Raw genomic sequence first — 18,969 nt, 5'->3', positions numbered from 1 at the left:
ATGAAAGGTACTCTGGCCACTGAGGTTATATAAAGGGACGCCTGTAATAATGACTTGAACAGGTAGGCAGATGAGTTGCCTCTTTCCGCTCGTCTTGGAAAAAGCAGAAGAGGGATATTTCAGTGCTTGTTGGGGGTGGCTTTACATCACCAGAATTATACTGTGCAAAGATAGCAATTAAAATATTTTCTGTGATTTTATATAAGCCTAAAAAAAGTAAAACCATAAGAAATTTTAATGTTTATAAGTTAAAGATGGCTAATATCAGCAGTTTTGTAGGATTCAACTTAGCATTTTTTTCTCCTTTATGAATGAGAAAACTGAGGACTAGAGAAATTGGCACAACTGGGATATGAAGCAATATATGTTAATTTTTTGTTATTTTAAAAACTTTTCTTTATTCCAAAATGTCCAACATGAGACTTCTGGGAGAATTTTTGCCGTAATGATTTTGTTCTGTTGAATGAATGCTGTTTCACCATCCTTGCTTTTGTAAATTGAGAGGAGGAAAAATTGATGCCAAGTCCCTGGTGTTGAGAAGTTAGGTTATCTTTTTTTTTTAATAATATAACAATCTGTATTAAATTATAGAGTTTCTACTGTGTGCATATTTAAATTATTTTCCTTTCTATGTACTAGACTTTCATATTTTGTTAATATTTTCAAAAGACTGATCTTAGATTTAGATATTAATTCCTATAGATTTTGGCAACAATTTATTAAATACCTCAAATCTGTAAGTCGGAAACATTGCAAAGAATGGTAATTCCAGAACACTTAATTGTGTTCATGAGGAACCTATACATAGATCAAGAGGCATTCGTTCGAACAGAATAAGGGGATACTGCGTGATTTAAAGTCAGGAAAGGTATGGGTCAGGTCTGTATCCTTTCATTATACCTATTCAATTTGTATGCTGAGCAAATAATCCAAGAAGGTAGACTATAGGAAGAAGAATGGGTCATCAGGATTGGAGGAAGACCCATTAACAATCTGCATTATATGGATGACACAGCCTTGTTTGCTGAAGGTGAAGAAGACTTGAAGCACTTACTGCTGAAGATCAAAGACCACAGCCTTCTGTATGAATTACACCTCAACATAAAGAAAACAAAAATCCTCACAACTGGACCAATAAGCAACATCATGATAAGCAGAGAAAAGATTGACATTGTCAAGGATTTCATTTTACTTGAATTCACAATCAATGCCCATGGAAGCAGCAGTCAAGAAATCAAAAGACGCGTTGCATTGGGCAAATTTGCTGCAAAGGACCTCTTTAAAGTGTTGAAAAGCAAAGATGTCACCTTGAAGACTAAGGTGCATCTGAGCAAGCCATGATATTTTCAATCTCATCATATGCATTTGAAAGCTGGACAATGAATAAGGAAGACCGAAGAAGAGTTGATGCCTTTGAATTGTGGTATTGGTGAAGAATATTGAATATACCATGGACAGCCAAAAGAACGAACAGGAAGAAGTACAACCAGAATGCTCCTTAGAAGTAAGGATGTCGAGACTGCATCTTATATACTTTGGACATGTTGTCAGGAGGGCTCAGTCCTTGGAGAAGGACATCATGCTTGGTAAAGTTGAGGGTCAGTGGAAAAAAGACCCTCAATGAGGATTGACACCGTGCCTGCAACAGTGGGCTCAAGCATAACAACAATTGTGAGCACGGTGCAGGACATGACAGTGTTTCGTTGTGTTGTACATAGGGTCACTATGAGTCGGAACTGACTCGACAGCACCTAATAACAAAAACAATATGAGTTGGAATGGACTTGATGGCAACGGGTTTGGCTTTTCTTGTGTATTAAATATATTTAATTCATCTTCCTTCTTTCCTTTCTTCTCTCTGTTTCTCTTTCCCTCTGCATCTCTTTTCCTTTGTACCTTGGGTGTATGTTTAAATGTTCTTTAGGTGATAGCTTAACTTACTTTCTCTTCTTCTTAGAAAAAATATAAGTAGGAGTATAACTTTACTGTTTTGGTTATTTCTCATGGGAACTAATAGGAAGTGTTTTTATTTTCACAGTTCTCTAAACAATACGTTTTTATGTGTTTGGCTTTGTTTGACCAAGTTATTATTTAGCGAAGTACTTGTAAATTTTCCAGTGTTATTTATTTACCTAAACTTATACAATTAATATAAAAATTTAGAATTTCAAAAGTAGTATAATTACATCAGGAAAAAAAAAAAAAAAAAGCCCTGGAAGGTAAAAAAGCAAATTGCATCACACTAAAATGGTTATTTAGGTTCATTTGGTAAATTTCTATCATTTTTTTCCCCACTTGCATTCTTATTTTAATTGAGTTATAAAACTAAATAGTTAAAAACTTGAAATTATTTGTCTCAATTTATTTCTACCAATTGCTCCAAAAAGATAGGAGGTTGTTCATTTAGCATTGTCATAAACATTTTCAATATTGTCATATAAGTATTCATAATTTTTAGTTGTATCGTGTTTCATAATATTCCAGGGATTGAATGTGTTATAACTTGATTATTTCTTTATCATCAAGTATATATTTTTATTTGGGGGCTGTGAGACATGATGCTGTGTTGAATGGATAACTTTTTCTATGTTTTGGATTATTTCCTTAAGACAGATTTACATAAATGAATTTTTGGCACAGAAAGTGTGTGTATTTTTACGGCTCTTAATATAATGCCAAATTGCTTTCCTAAAGTGTTGAAGCGTTTAAAAATGCAATCAGAAATGTGTGAGAGTACCCATTTCTTTATTCCCTTGCCAGCATGAGATGTTATCATTTAAAATAATTTTTTCCTAATTGAATAGGTTTACAAGGGAAATGGGCTTTCATTTGCATTTCTCTTTAATTTTTCATAAGTTTTTTGTGTTGCATTTCCTGTTTTGTGGACTATCTGTTCATGTCCTTTGAGCATTTTAACTATTTACCTGACATAGCCTATGTTATTTTAGCTGATCTTAATAGTTGTTAATAAAACATCAAACCACTTTTCTCATTCATATATTTTGTTTTTGACAGATACAACTCTTCATGAGTTCATTAATCAAAATGTTGAGAGCAGTGTTTGGTATTTGTCACTCAATAGTCTTTAGAAGACATACTCAAGGTGACCCATTCACGTTCTATTCTGTTAAATGCATTCATACATTCCATGAAGTTCACATTGCAGTTGTAAATATTGTAAAGTTAATTTCAAAAATATCAGAAAACTGTAAAAACCTAAGAAATGGTTACCACCCAACTGTCACCTGTCAGTGCTAGTATTTATGGATTTATCAGTGGTTTTCATGGGATTAATGGTTGTTTGGCAGATTGATTACATGAAAATTGTGCCTTTAATATATAAAATTATATATATATATAATTTGATTCAATTTTTAAGCTCATTATATATATAATTTTATTTATTTTTTTTAATTCACAGAAAAGAGGAGATGGCCCATCGTTAGCGTCAAGCAATCTCCACCCAGACTCCTCCCTCCCACATAGGCAATCAGGGGTAGAGAAGGGCTCTGGGGTCTTGAAGGTGGAGAGCCCTGGAAGGAGGTAGCGATATATCAAGGATAATCTGTGTGCCTTGGAGAGTCATTTTGACCATGGCAATTAGCAGGTCCAGGACGGCAGTCTAAGAAGGTGTGCAATGTGTCCAGATGGGCCGATATTCCGGCTGTGTGCCTGGTCAGCCCTGTGGAGGGAGTCTGGTCCCACCATCAGTGTGTCCAGGGCAGTGTCTCTCCAAGCTGACAGAGTTGCTGCTGGCCCTGCTCCTGGTGCCTCTTGTATTTCTGTGTCTTCTTGTGACCTAGATGAAGCTTGGGTCTTTTAGCAGGAAGTAAAATCTAAGAAGGAGCATGGCATGGGGTAGAGGCTCACTCCTCTTCTTTTGGAATTTGGTCTCCTGCAACCACAGCTGTTTTTTCGCACCTCCTTGTCCCCCAGAAGCCTCTCTCCTCCCTAGCTCTTTAGCTACTCAGAAAAAACGAAACAAAAGCAACAGTACATTTGTAGGGAGAATCTGCCTCCAGCTATTCACTTCACATTCCGTTGGCCCTGTGGACTGTGGAGGGCAGTGAAGCCTGGGAGACCAATTTCATTTGGACTCCAGCCCAACTGCAAGAGACCTCTTGGTGCTGTGAGCATGCATCTGGGTTTGCAAAGTGCTGAGAACAGTGCCTGGCACAGAGTCAGCTCTTAATAAATGGAAGCTATTATCTTTTGTATATAGGCTAGTTCTGTTTCTTCAAGTTTTCCCTGGATACAGTTTTCATGGGATCACTGGTGGGGCTTGCTAGAAATTGTAGCGATGAAATGAAAAGTATGCCCAGGTAAGCTGTCTGTTTCATGTCAGTACGATGAGAAAAAAAAAAAAAAACATTTCTCCAGTTCTTTTGAACCTTTTTGAATTATCTCTTTTCCTTTAGTAAAAGAAGAGAGGAAAGCAACATCCTTTGTCACTGTTGTAAATACTGTTATCAAGAGCTAGAGTCTTATTAGAATGGAAGATTATTCCTGCTTTAACTTTAGTTCCTTTAGGATGGCTAACATATGCTTAATAAGTAATAATATCTAGAATCTATATAGGTCTTGTGCCAACTATAGTTCAAGATGCTGTTCGTATTTTAACTCATCTGTCTTTTAACCCAGAAGACTGACGGCAATATTTCCCCACTTCAGAAACTTGCCCAAGGTCGTAAAGCTGGTATAGCTCCTCTGGAATTCAAACCAAGGCCTTTGTTTTCAGAATCTATAATATTGGTCACTACACTCTATGTTCTCTAGAGAAAACATGGGTGTGCTTCAAAAATGTGCTTACAACTAGTCTGTACTGATGGACGATGCCGTAGTCGTCTAGCAATGGAAGGTAACGGCGATTAATTATCGGGTGAAGTGATGAAGTTGGATGCGAGCTCAGTGTTTTATATATTTATATACACACACACACACACACACACACACACACACACACACACACCCCTATATATGTATTTGGAGCCCGGATGGCGCAGTGGTTAAGAGCTCAGCTGCTAACCAAAAGGTAGGCAGTTCAAATCGACCAGCTGCTCCTTGGAAACCCTATGGGGCAGCTCTGCTCTGTCATATAGGGTCGTTATGAGTTGAAATCAGCTTGATGGCAACGAGTTTGGTTTATATATATAAAATATATATGTAAATGTACAAATACACATATACATAAAACAAACAAACAAACAAACAAAAAACTCATTGCAGTCCAGTCGATTCCAACTCACAAATCCCATTCAATTTGTTGCAGGGTACAAATTTATGTAATTAAAAATAGGAGCTTCATGAAAGGCTCTTCTTACAAATTGTGCTATTTTAAAATGAAATTACAGAATTTCAAAATTAAATCTTATAAACTGAACTCTCATCTATAATTCGTATAGTCCCTCCTTTTGTAGCGACATGTTTCAATGTTTGCCTGATTGCGAGCTTTGTTACCGGTAATGATGATTTACTGAAACCTTCAAAATTGGAAGTTTGAGGAGCTCTATTTGTTGGATAATTAAAAATTGAACATAACTGATTTTGAACAAAATGCAGCCAAACTTCAGAGGACTCATTTACAAAGGTGTTGATTAACAAAAAGTTCAAAAAAGTCTCAACCATTTCTCAAATCTGATTGATGATGGGCAGTGAAGGGAGAATGTGTGTATTGTCAGGAAGCTGTATTTCTTTTGCATTTAATGTCCGATTTATCACAGAAATCTTATAGCCTGTTCCTTTAACTGTGTGACTGTGTGACTGTGTAAATGTTGATAACACAGCTTTAATTTTGATTGGTCAAATTTCAAAGCTATTTGAACGGGATTATAATTATGCGTGCACCGCAACTAATTTCAAGTAAGAAGTTTGTTTTCATCATGACTTGTGTTCTGCCAGGCTTTGTATTTGCATCGCCGTGACAAAACAATATGTTATCTTTATTGCTGACTTTTAAATTGAATCCACAATAACATTTACAATAATGTCAGATGTTTCACCTTCCACAAAACGAACTTCCAAAAGATTTACTTTGACTCCAAGAATACGAGGAAAAAGTGAATCATAATTGGAGTTGCCCAGTTTTCTCTTTTAAGCATCCGATGACATGTACTCTGGTGTTGTTTAACTATTTGTAAAGTTCTTCTGCTGATGGAGCCAACACATTAGCCGCTGTTGCTTCGCTTCTCATACGTGAGTAAGAAAACTCGGAATAGAAAATAAAATTAACCAACTAAGCCAACACTGTCCACTAGGATTTACTACTGTGACGAAGACGTTGTGTATCTGCTCCATCCCGTCCAGAAGTCACAAGTCATCTGTGCTTACTGAGCCTTGGAATGTAGCTAGTTTGACTGAGGAACCACCTTTTAAATTTCATTTCATTTTTATCAATATAATTTTTTTAAATAGCCACGTATGGCTAACGACTGCCTTATTGGAGAGCACAGGTCTAAACAACTCTGACCTCAATAAAATGTCGTGCTTCACAGGGTGATATGTGAGCACACACCTATGGCTGCTTGTGTTCAAAAGTTCGTATTCAAGTAAAAAAGGCTTCTTAAAATAAATTCGAACTGTTCAAGTAGACGCTGATGTTTTCTCAGGGCAATTTAGCCTTCTGTGTTTCATGGGATCAATGCTGTCACTAGAGGTCTCATGATGTATGGGATACGTTGACAGGTATTTTGGATAAGTAACACGTAGAACTTTCCTGAGGAATGGAAACGAATTTTTTATTGAAAATGAACTTCATTTCTTTCATTTTTTTTCCCTTTGATCTCTTTACTGCTGTGTAAGGGAATTTGAAACTGAGGTACCTGGTAAAATCTGAAATGGCTGGCTTGAGGTTTGGGCTTGACTTCCTTTGTTTGTCCTGTTTTCACTCTAGCCACAGCCATCTCATGTCGAAATCTAAGCATGTAGATAAGAAAATGTTTTTCCTCTATGATAAAGCTAAGGGTGTAGAAACAATGTTCCTGAGACTAGACTTTGGTGCCCAGCGTTGGGCCCAGTCTTTTCTAAATCTCTTATGAAAATACCTACCAGAACTGTTGTGCCTGAGCAAGCTGTTGCTAAGAAAGGAACATCCAGTAATTTTGATGTAACTGCTCTGTGACTCTCAATGTCTGGTAATTATGATGTAACTGCCCTTCCACTCTCCCTCCTTTCACTCACTCTTAGGATTACCGTGCTGTAAACAATCAAAAAAGACTCATATGCCTCCTTAAGCCAATCCCCATGGAGCTCCTGTTACAGGAAGTCCACCTTACAAACTCCTGATGTACAGGAAGTCCCATCTTACTCCCATCTAAGTTTGTCACTACCAATCAAATAATGTCTTGTGATGATCTACCAATCAGATAATGCCTTGTAATGATTTAAGTTTATAACCACCAATCAAATAGGGCACTTCAGGTTCTTCATTCTCCTCTTATAAAATGTCCCCACAGCTTTGCCATTTTGGATTGCTGGATTTCACCACATGGAATTTAGTCTCTCCCAGGCTAAAGTTATCTCTTTATTTTCAACAAATCTCTCAATTCTATTTTAATCAGCATACAGGTGGTTTCTCTTAGACACTATCAAATGGTTTTACTGCTAAGTTAAAAAAAAAAAAACTTATCAAACAATGTGATAAATAGTTGTAGATTTACACCATACGACAAATGACAGATCTGCTGTGGCAGTAGGGTTAATAGATCTGCTCTAGCTCTATTTCCCTGCACAGAAGCTGCATGCATATAACCTATACTTTTCCATGTTCTTACTGGCCCTACCAATTGGCCGCCTGGTGGCTTCTTGCTTCTCACAGGCTGGGAAGAGGCTACCTGACAATTGGCTAATACACCAAGTGGCCAGCAGGAATAGCAGTGTTGGATACTTCTGTCCACACTGGTGACTAGAAGGAGTTGGCTGACCACAGCTGCTGACGTTGCAGACTATTTCATTTTTGCAAAGCATACCCACAAACTTCTTGAAAAGAAGGAATTGGTTATGCTGCACCTGGGGAGGATTGGAAAGAGAGATGGGGTTTCCATCTTTGATATTTAACTACCCCTTAAAGGGAGGACTCTGTTCACTGCGTGGGTGTCTCATGCACTCTAGCAGAGGCCGCAGCAGAAGGTGGAGGTAGAAAGTGGCGGTCCATCAAAATCATCCTGCCTTATTTTATTGCAATTATTCATAATACTTCTTCATTAACAAAAAAAGTCCAGGACGAATGCTAAACCAGCTGGGTCACTGAGAGCAGTCATAAACCAGTGCCCTCCTGGGCAAAGAGCAGATATAGTCACCCTATTTATGACCATCTGTGGGCGTAGCTGTTTCTGCACTGGGCCATTTCTACCGCTGGGCATGCCTTTTAGCCAAGTAATGACATTCCCTGGTCATTCCCATTCCTGAATTGATTTCTGAAGTTAATGCGCATCTTTAATTTCCACCTTTAAAAGCCTCTGGTTTTCATTATTTCCTTGAATAGGCCTGGAAGAACTTTGTCAGCCTCAAGCCTGTCCTGTTATTCAAACCTCATAGTAATAAACAGACAGCTTGGTTTCCCAGCCAGCAGTGATGCATATATTGAGGGCCTTTGAATATTAATATGGTTGAGCACCTCTTGGGGCTAATAGGCATACATTTTGAAGACATCTTCAGGTTCTTAAATACAATCCTGAAGGTCCAAATTCCTTTCATTAGCATACTGCAAAACCTTCAGAATTTCATATGAAGATGAGCTTTTATGTACAACATAAACTTTGAAGTGATTTAACGATGAAGACCTTCTTCTGAGCCAAATATTCCAGATTTTTTTTTTCCCTTGTATCCAAGAACATCATCCATACGGGGTGTTCCAGTCTCTTAAGTTTACTTAAGCCTCAGAAAAAGTGAGTGGAATACATTTATAAATTCATCAACCCATACATGTAGCGCCAGAGATTCACAACTATTTCTGCAAGCTGTGCATGATTGATTTCTTGATGCTAATAAAAGAGTCCAGTGTTCGGAGGATATGGATCTGTGGCAGGTACTGATAAATTCTTTCCCTCTTCTACCCCAAATATGTACTACTGCATAGGGCTGTTTCTGCTTAATAAGAGGGAGATAAAAGTTAGCTGGAATCAACTCACATTGATGAGATTTACTTCATTTCAAAAACCTGAATAACCTGCCTTAATACTGCAACTGGCAGGGTAAAGCCCTCTGTCCCCACAAGGAAGGAACTGCAGAGAAAGGCCCTGCTTCCAAGAATTCAGTAGAATCCTTACAAGTGACAGTTTCAAGGACCACACTACAGGGTTCCTCTTATTTTTGCTTCTGGGAGAAAAGTTTTGTTTTTCTTCTAAATTGTGTTATTAGTTGGATGCTAACAACTTTTCAGGACTAAATTTTTGTTTTTTCTCCTTTCCTTCCTTCCTTCCTTCCTTCCTTCCTTCCTTCCTTCCTTCCTTCCTTCCTTCCTTCCTTCCTTCCTTCCTTCCTTCCTTCCTTCCTTCCTCCCTTCCTCCCTTCCTCCCTTCCTCCCTTCCTCCCTTCCTCCCTTCCTCCCTTCTCCCTTCCTCCCTTCCTCCCTTCCTCCCTCCCTCCCTCCCTCCCTCCCTCCCTCCCTCCCTCCCTCCCTCCCTCCCTTCCTCCACTATTACTCTTTGGGAACTGTTACTGATTGAATTGTGTCCCCCGCCAATGAAGTGTTGAATTCCTGGCCCTTGTACCTGTGGATCTGATTCTGTATGTAAATACATCTTTTCTTTTATTATGTTAATGAGGTCATACCAGTGTAGGGTGGGTTCTAAACCTAATCACTTCTGAGTTATATGAAGACCAGAATATACACAGAGACACACACAGATGCCAAGGAACACCGAGGAATGGCAATGATCCCCAGCAGACAGAAACTAAAAAAGAGGCTCAGAGAAGAAATCGACATGGTGGAGATCCCGATATGAATTTTCAGCCTCCAGAAGTATGAGAAAATAAATTTCTGTTCTTTAGGTAACTAAGATAGGTACCTACTACATTCCAGGCACAAGAATGAACAAAGGATTCATTGTTTTATGAAGAGCTAGCTAGGTCTGGAATGTAAGAACTGGACTTGGCCCAATAGAACCATGTTGTTTTTGTTATTAAGTGCCATTGAGTCAGTTCCAACTCATAGTGACCCCATGAACAACAGAACAAAACACTGCCTGGTCTGGCACCATCCTCACAATTGTTATATTTGAGCCCATTGTTGTAGCCACTGTGTCAATCCATCTCTTTTAGAGTCTTCATGTTTTTTGCTAACCCTCCACTTTACCAAGTATGATGTCCTTCTCCAGGGACTAGTCCCTCCTGACAACATGTACAAAGTACGTGAGACAAAGTCTCACCATCTTTACTTCCAAGGAGCACTCTGGCTGTATTTCTTCCAAGGCAGGCTTGTTTGTTCTTCTGGCAGTCCATGGTGTATTCAATATTCTTTGCCAAGACCATAATTCAAAGATGTTCATTCGTCTTCATTCTTCCTCATTCATTGTCCCACTTTACATGCATATGAGGTGATTGAAAACACCATAGCTTGGGTCAGGCACACCTTAGTCCTCAAAGTGACGTCCTTGCTTGCTAACACTTTAAAGAGGTCTTTTGCAGCAGATTTGCTCAATGCAATGCATCATTTGATTTCTCGACTGCTGCTTCCATGGCGTTGGTTACGGATCCAAGTAAAATGAAATCCTTGACAACTTCAATATTTTCTCCATTTATCATGATGTTGATGTTTGGTCTAGTTGTGAGGATTTTTTTTTTTTATGTTGAGGTGTAATCCATACAGAAGCCTGTAGTCTTTGATCTTGATCAGTAAGTCCTTTAAGTCCTCTTCATTGTCAGCAAGCAAGGTTGTATCATCTGCATATCACAGGTTGTTAAAGAGTCTTCCACCAATCCTGATGCCACATTTTTCTTCATAAAGCCGAGCTTCAGATTATTTGCTCAGCATGCAGATTGAATAAGTATGGTGAAAGGATAGAACCATAAGATTTGGTGAATATTTGGTAACCTTTATTTGGATCCAATATTTAGAACATCATAGACTAAGAGCAGTGCAATCTCTTTCTTTTTCTCTCTCAATATCATTAGAATACTGTCAGACTCTTGTTTGAGAATGCAATTTATTAAAGACAGGGGTTTTTAAGAACCTTAGTGCATCTTTGCATTAAAAAAAAACAAACAACACACACTAGGTTTCACCCCTGCTCTTTAAGCGGTATCTACGATTCCTGTTACAACTTGTGGCTACCATTGCTCTACACTGAACATCTCTATTTAATGGACGTCACATACCCCTGTCTCAAATAGTGATTGAATAAAGTAAAGTGTAGCCTGATTGTATGAAAAAGGTCTCCAACAGTAAAGCATATTGCCCAACTTAAAGAAACACTCTTAGGATTGGATCGCTTAGTATACTGAATGCCATTTAAGGAAATTAATGAAAAATACAGCACAAGAAGGGATCCTGCTTTGGCAGCTTGGATCTAATTTAAATCTTCTGTTTTCTGCTGAGGGTCTTATGGGACTTACCTGAGGGAAGTCTGTGATAACTCATCTCCCCCCGCCCCCCGCTTCAGTTTCTCTTATTTGCAAGAATAAATTGTAAAAAGACGTTTCAAAAAATGTAAGGATTTTGCTGTTAACATATACCCTTAACTTGCGACCTCCTTTTCCAGCCTACTCCCCCGCTAAACCTCAAGGATTTGTTAGAGTTTGTTATTTAAGAACTTAAGTCGAAATTTTACCAGCTTAGCTATCGAAAAATATAGAATGTCTAACACAACTAAAAGTTTTAAAGTACTTAAAAAAATCTTAAAAGACAACAGCCATTCCACATTAACAGGGGTATGTTAAAATCAACAAGATAAGGACTAGGAATAGTAGACACTTTTGACCAATTCTCTATTTGCCTAAAAGTGGGTGTCAGACTTACTGCAATGTTTTAAAAAAGTTGATAATAGAAGTTATTTAATTTAACAACAACAAAAAACTTGTAAGCAATTTCATTTTACTCAGAAAATAGTAATTGTCCTGAAGTTCAATTTGATGCTATAATTATACTCAATATGCTTTCTTTGAAATCTTAGATGCAATAAAAATGAAGATTTTACTTTCATTCACTCATTACTTCTTATTTGGATGAAAAACAAAAGAAAGACTTCCCCACATGTAATGGAGTTATTATAGAAGAAGTAGGGTCATCAATTTCTAGTATGTAACACGATGGCAGTGAAATGAGCTATAATTTAAATAAAGTCATCTTAGGTCGGCAAAATGCAAAGAGAGCATTTGCTAACATCCCATTTCTCTCACAGTCAGGAAGATAATGCTAATGAGTAGACTAAAAGGTTAATGGCAACCCTATTTTGTTCTACCGTTCATTCTCTCAAAACATAAAGCTGTGTTTTGACAAAGTCTTCTTGCCCCTAGAAAACACAATACTGAAGTAACTTTAAGGAATGAAAAAATTCCTGGGACAAGAATGTAGCATGGATTGATTTAAAAAAATAAAACACTACAAAAGTTGGTTTCACTTGGCTTGATGTCTGCTACCGAACAGCCTATGTCAGTTCATTTCTGCAGTCTATGAACCTCAGTTTCACAATGTGAAGAAAACATGTTTTGAGTGTAAGTCAATAATAACCAAAACCAAGCCAAACTTGTTGCTGTCAAGTTGATTTTGACTCATAGGGACCCTACAGGACAGAGTAGAACTGCCCCATGGGGTTTCCAAGGAGCGCCTGGTGTATTGGAACTGTCGGCCCTTTGGTCAGCAGCCAAATGCTTAACACCGCACCACCAGGGCTCCAAGTGTGATTACAAATGTGGTGATTATCCAAGTGAAGGAGACTGTCCAGGAGCTCATGTGTAGTGTTTTAGGGCCGTTTTAATTTTTTTTTGCAGATATGAGATTATAGCCTTTTTTGCTCATTGTGTGGCTTTTCTTGCACATTTCCTAGACTGATTGTTAGAAGCCTCCACTACTCATGAACTTTCAGTTGCGTGTCTCTTCCATGTTCTCAGATTTCTTTAGCTTCTTTATTGAGAGTATAAGTTATTTGATTAAGAAGTAAGTTTTCCCCATCTCAATGGCACCTTATTCTTTTCCTTGACATCTAGTTGATTAGGCTCCTTTTTTATTTAAGAAAGATCAGACCGAGGTGGTAGAAAGTAAGAGTTTTAGAGCTTGCTAAATTTGTGTGATTTTGAGTTAAGATTTAACATTTTAAGCTTCAGTTTTCTCCTCTTTAAAATGGACAAAACGACAGCTACTGGGCCAGATGGTGGTGAGATGCCCTATGTAAATGCTTCGTAAAGTGTCTAGCACGTAACCCGTTCAACTCATTGCCGTCGAGTCGATTTTGACTCATAGTGATCCTACAGGATGGAGTAGAACTTCCCCACGGGGTTTCCAAAAGGAGCAGCTGGTGGATTCCAGCTCCTGACCTTTTTGGTTAGTAACTGAGCTCTTAACCACTGCGCCATCAGGGCTCCCATCTAGCACATAACCAAAACCAAACCCATTGCCATCAAGTGAACTCTGATTCATGATGACCCTATAATCAAACCTGAAAAAACCAAACCCGTTGCCATCGAGTCGATTACAACCCATAGTGACCCTAGGGGACAGAGTACAACTGCCCCATAGGGTTTCCAAGGAGCGCTGGTGAATTTGAACTGCCAAGTGTTTGGTTAGCGCCGTATCACTTAACCACTGCGCCACCAGGGCTCTTGCAAAATAAATAGTAGCTTGTATTCAAATAAAATGCACCTTCTCTTTTTTGAAGTGTATATTTCTCCATTTTTTTTGCTTTTCTTTTTCTTCTTCAACTTAAATCACTCCCTTGCACCTGGAGTTTTCCTTTTTACCTTCGGATATATGCAAGCTTCTCTCTGTCCCCGAAAACAACACCCCCAATCAGATCTTCCTGATTTGGTCAAAAGCCAGCATCTGGTTTTGCTGCATTTCTTTTCTAGCCTGTCAGCAGTCCTGGCCTCCTGCTTTTCCCCCACCTTCTCTTTTAATTCCCTGCAATTGCTCTTCTTTTCATAGAACACCTTTGAAGCTGTACTTTCCAAGATTCCTAACAACCTATTAAATGCCAAATTAAATGACCTTTTCTCTGTCCTCTGTCTTTTTAATATCTGTAGAATTAACATTTTGAAACAACCTTACCTTCTGGGAGCAATCTTCTTTCTTGATGAACAAGTAACTCCCCTTGGAACTTGTGGTTATTCCAGACAATAATATATATATATACACACACACACACACACACACACATATGGCATTAAAATTGAAATAGTTGTCAAAAAATTTTTTGGTGAGGAAGAGAACATGTATTTTAGTCTGGAGTATATACTGGGCTGATATTTCCTTTTCTTATAGGATTTAACTCCACATATTAAAATCATATTTAATTACAAAAGTAGTATTTTTTCTTTGAAAAACTGCACATTTCAATGATGTATAGATTTTTTTTTTTCTTTATTTCTTTTTTTAGTTCTACCATATGGTCTGGATTCACAAACTAGAATACTCAGCTCAAGAAATCTGGAGTTCTGACGAGGTAAGTACTTTTATTATCCCCATTTTATAGATGAGGTACCAGATGTACAAAGAGATCAAACGACAGGCCTGTGGTCCCAGAGCTGGCACGTGGGCTGCCGAGTGCACGTCTTGCTTCCTCAAGGACTTCACTTTTGCTATCGCCATCTTTTTGCTCCTTTGTCATGTTTTTCCTCTCTATCATATTATTCCTGTAAGCATGCAAGCGTACTGTAGTATCTCACGTAAAAATATGACAATATAAAACAAAAATAAGCATTCAGTGATTCCAAATCTTTATCTAGATACTGCTTGTTTCTCTGCTTCTTTTTCAGAGAAGAAAAATTCCTCAACAGGGATGGCTATTCACATTGTGTGAAGTATCTCACCTCCTGTTCTATCATCCTCCCAGTCCAAGCTTTTGTCCCTGCTCGCTCCACTGAAACCACCATTGTCAAAGTCACCCACGACACCATCTTGTCAAATCCAGTTCTCAGCCCTTTATGTTCCATTTGACAGATTTAAAACCTCCCCCCGCCCTGCACACCACTTTCATGATGTCCCTTATTCCTGGCTTTTCCCCCCTCTGGCTGGCTCTTCCTTTTTATTTTCTTCTACTCTTCTCTATCTCCAAATGGCTAAGAGTGAAGATGGAAGACCAGTAAGAAAGCATCCTAACTGAATACCCTAGACGATACTACTGTGCTTGTACCCAGGCAAGCAGGTCCCTGCTCCAGCATCACACCTCAGAGAGCCCCCATCCTTGCAGTGACCTTCCCTGAAACTTTCAAGTCCCCTTCCGGTGTCGGGACTGGCTGCGTTGGCAGGGCCATCTGGGAAATGTGCCCGTCGGGACTGGCTGCGTTGGCAGGGCCGTCTGGGAAATGTGCCCTGGGCCCAGACTTGAACTCACGTAGGCCGTGGTCCCTTTTTCTTTGCTCTAGAGTGCTCTTTGACCTACTAGTCAGTCCCCTTCCCTTGATGTCTGAGAAGACTGTCGAGTTATCTGGGATCCAGTTGCAACATGGGGTTTCTTTCACTGAACTCCATGAGGTTTGGTGTTGCTGATACACTGATTCTGTTTGACGTTCACTCATGTAGGCCATAGGGTGAGCTCAGGACCTTGGCCTACAGATGGTCCACTATGGACCCTTGGCCTGGGCCACACGGGTATTGACTGCTGTCCACGTTCTGTGTGACCTTTGGTCTAAAGCTCCCGAGGGTGGTGGGGTGTCAGCTGACATCCTTAACCCTTTGCCTCCTACCATGAGCACATGCAGAAGTCACCCAGCCCACCCAGACACTTCACTGTAATACCTACGCATAATGCCTGTCCTCCTTCGTTACCCTATTTAATAATCCTTGCAACAGTTTTCAAGGCAGATGTTATTCTTCCTCTGTTTCAGAATGAAATCTGGCAGTTAACGGGGCAGAATGACAGACTTTCCCTGATTGGATTTCCTATTTCATTTGCTCGTTATTTCACAGGTTGTACCTGAAAAGAGATTTTTACATTATATCATATATATATTTTTCCTAATACTCCAACAACAAATTCCTTTATTATTAGGAATACACTTATTGTTAGGAACATGCTTACATGTTCTCAAGGTCCAAGCCCTATTTAGGCAATGACATTAACATTCCCCAAGTTATACAGGAGAACTTTAATGTTCAGCATATAAAAGATTAATACGGGTAGCACAAACATTTCTTGATAACCTGCAGCCATTATAAAATGGCAAGTAAAAATGTTAAATAAATTTGAGTAAAGGTAGAGCAATTAAAAATGTATACCAATGTCCCTGTATCTTTTTTAAGTGTATACCTATACCAGGCTGTGAAGTACGGTATGACAAAGATGCAAATTTTTTGATCAGTGGAGGATACCAGTCTCAGATGCAACAACTTTACAGATTTCACTGAACAAACAAAACATTCGAGGCATCAACTAGTCACGAATGTCTACCTTGAGCATCGTGCTCTTGTAAGACCTATCTATATGAGATCAGATTGCCAACAGCAACTCGAAAAACTTGATAGGAACTTCAGGGGGCATTGAATTTGCGTTAATGGTGAGGAACAACTCAGAAAAGATGGGTGGGAATGGTTAATCAGTGTCACTAAACAGTACATGTAGAAACTTGAATTGTATGTTTTGCTGTGTATATTCTCAGCAACAACAACAAAATAATATATAAAAAATAAAAACATTTGAGGCATCATCAGAGTGCTGAAATGTGAAAGGTGTGTCTTGTACCAATGTTCTTTTATAGGAAGCTACAAGGAACTCACCAGTGTATCTACAGAACGTTGAACATTTGCTGAGTGTCACCGACAGGGAACATCACCTTTCTGAAGATTTTCCTGAGCTGAATTCAGTAGCAGGGAGGATAAGAATGCGTTGGCTCCTGTTTTGCCATCATATATTGGTCAGCAGCTATGACTGTGTAAAAAACATCATCTGGGTATTGGTTAGCTGAACCATGTTGACATAAGGAAAAGAAAGCAGACACTTGCTTTATTTAAGTTAACCAAGGAAGTGAGCCAAGCCAGATAACTCAGGCTCCAAATGAATAGCTTCCAGAGTAAAGTAGTTGGTACCACAACTAAGCCAATGATTGAACTGGACAGAGATCTTTATGATAAAATGAAGATTTAAAATCTAAATAATAAAATATCTGGAAGGTATTTCTGCTATCATCCAGTACAACCGTTATGCTGATGAATGTTGAAAACTTCCAGGACCTGATCATGTACTTCTAATTTCCTCCAGTTTCTAAACGTGAGTTAACCTAGAAGGCAGCGTGCTAAATTTAAAGCCCTTTTGAAACCTGAATTTTAGTTTTTTCTATGTGAACTGGCTCATTCTCTCTGACAGCGGGCTTACACATATGAGTATTGTACTCTGCTGAAAAGTGCCTTGGGATATGTTTGCGTCAAAGGTGCTATAGGAGTTTATTTGTATTGTACTCAGAGTGAAGGCATTCTCTCCAGATTGCAAGCACGATCAATAAGATGAATGAGTTTCTTGCACTCATTTAGTGCCATGTCTATAATAGTCCCATTACCAAGTCATCATGTAACTAGGCAACTTTTCATCAGGGGTGGCCTGAGCACGGTATAAGCATAGAGAAAATGCAGCCACTTGCCTTGGCACTACGGGTTATACTTGATGTTCTTGGAAGGCTGGGATTGAAAGCAAGTCTTACCGCCCACCCTTCTTAAGACGGGTTTTCTAAAGCCTTTCTCCTTTTAAAATGCACTTTCCTATACTGTTGTTGGAAGGCTTGTTTATTAGAAAAAGGCAAAGCTGGAAATGAAAATTCAGTTCTACCCTGACCTTTAACATTACTTCTGTGTTTCCAAACCACTTTACTCCATATCCTTTTCTACCAGGACATTTTGATGGAAAATCATTTTGGTTGGTTTCCTATTCTTTGTGTGCACCGCTCAAGGGATAACATCTTGACATAGCCAAACAGGACACATAAGAAAGAGTAAACCCTAAGTTAAGATTTTGCATTTAAATTGAAAAAAAAAAAATTAATTCAATGTGGTTCACTGAATGATTTCCCCAGAAATTTAAAACTTTTCTTGTATAAAAATTTAAGCCCAAAGATTCTATTGCTTTAAAGGAAAACTGCATGGACTTTAAACTATGCTTCCTGACAGAGGGAAGTACGTGCTGACTGAATGGAGCAGGGGAGACCAGCTACTCCCCAAGTATATGCAGGCTGCATTTAAATGGGAACGTTATCTTGACTCTGACAGTCAAAATTGGCCAAAGCCATGCCACTGGATGTTTTCAGATGTCAAATTGGTAAAGTCAAATGGGTTGAGCCATGGTCTGCAGTCCACAGATCCAGTCCTGATTGAGATAGCCTTAATCTGGTGTCCGTGAATGGGTTTGGGGGCATCTCCAATCCCCTTGAAACTACATGCAAATTTTTGTATCTGTGTGCAAATGTGGATTTTTCTATTGACTGGATACTTAGCTTTCATCAAACCCTTAAAGAAGGTAATTGACCTTAAATGGTTATTTATTTTCTAATTTCTTTATGACTATAAGCTTGGAAATAAATACAATGTTTTAATAAGTGAGATATAAATAGATATAAATGCTAGCCTATTTTCCTTGCCTTCCCCTTCTCGTCTTCTTTCCACCTCCATCTGTGTTATCCTTCCCTACCCCACCATTCTCCTTTGTGACCCATGCCAACAGCCTGATACGTATTATTCTGCACTTAGCTCAATATCCATGATATTACATGTAATATTGTGCGTATTTGTGTATATGAATGTATAAGTGCATTTTTTTTTACATAGATTTTTGGTAACTTTTTAAAATTTGTTTCACATGATATACTTTATTTTCTCTGGTATTTTATTTTTATTCA

Source organism: Loxodonta africana, chromosome 19 (genome assembly GCF_030014295.1).
Source record: "Loxodonta africana isolate mLoxAfr1 chromosome 19, mLoxAfr1.hap2, whole genome shotgun sequence".
NCBI lineage: Eukaryota > Metazoa > Chordata > Mammalia > Proboscidea > Elephantidae > Loxodonta > Loxodonta africana.
This window is presented reverse-complemented; position numbering follows the sequence as displayed.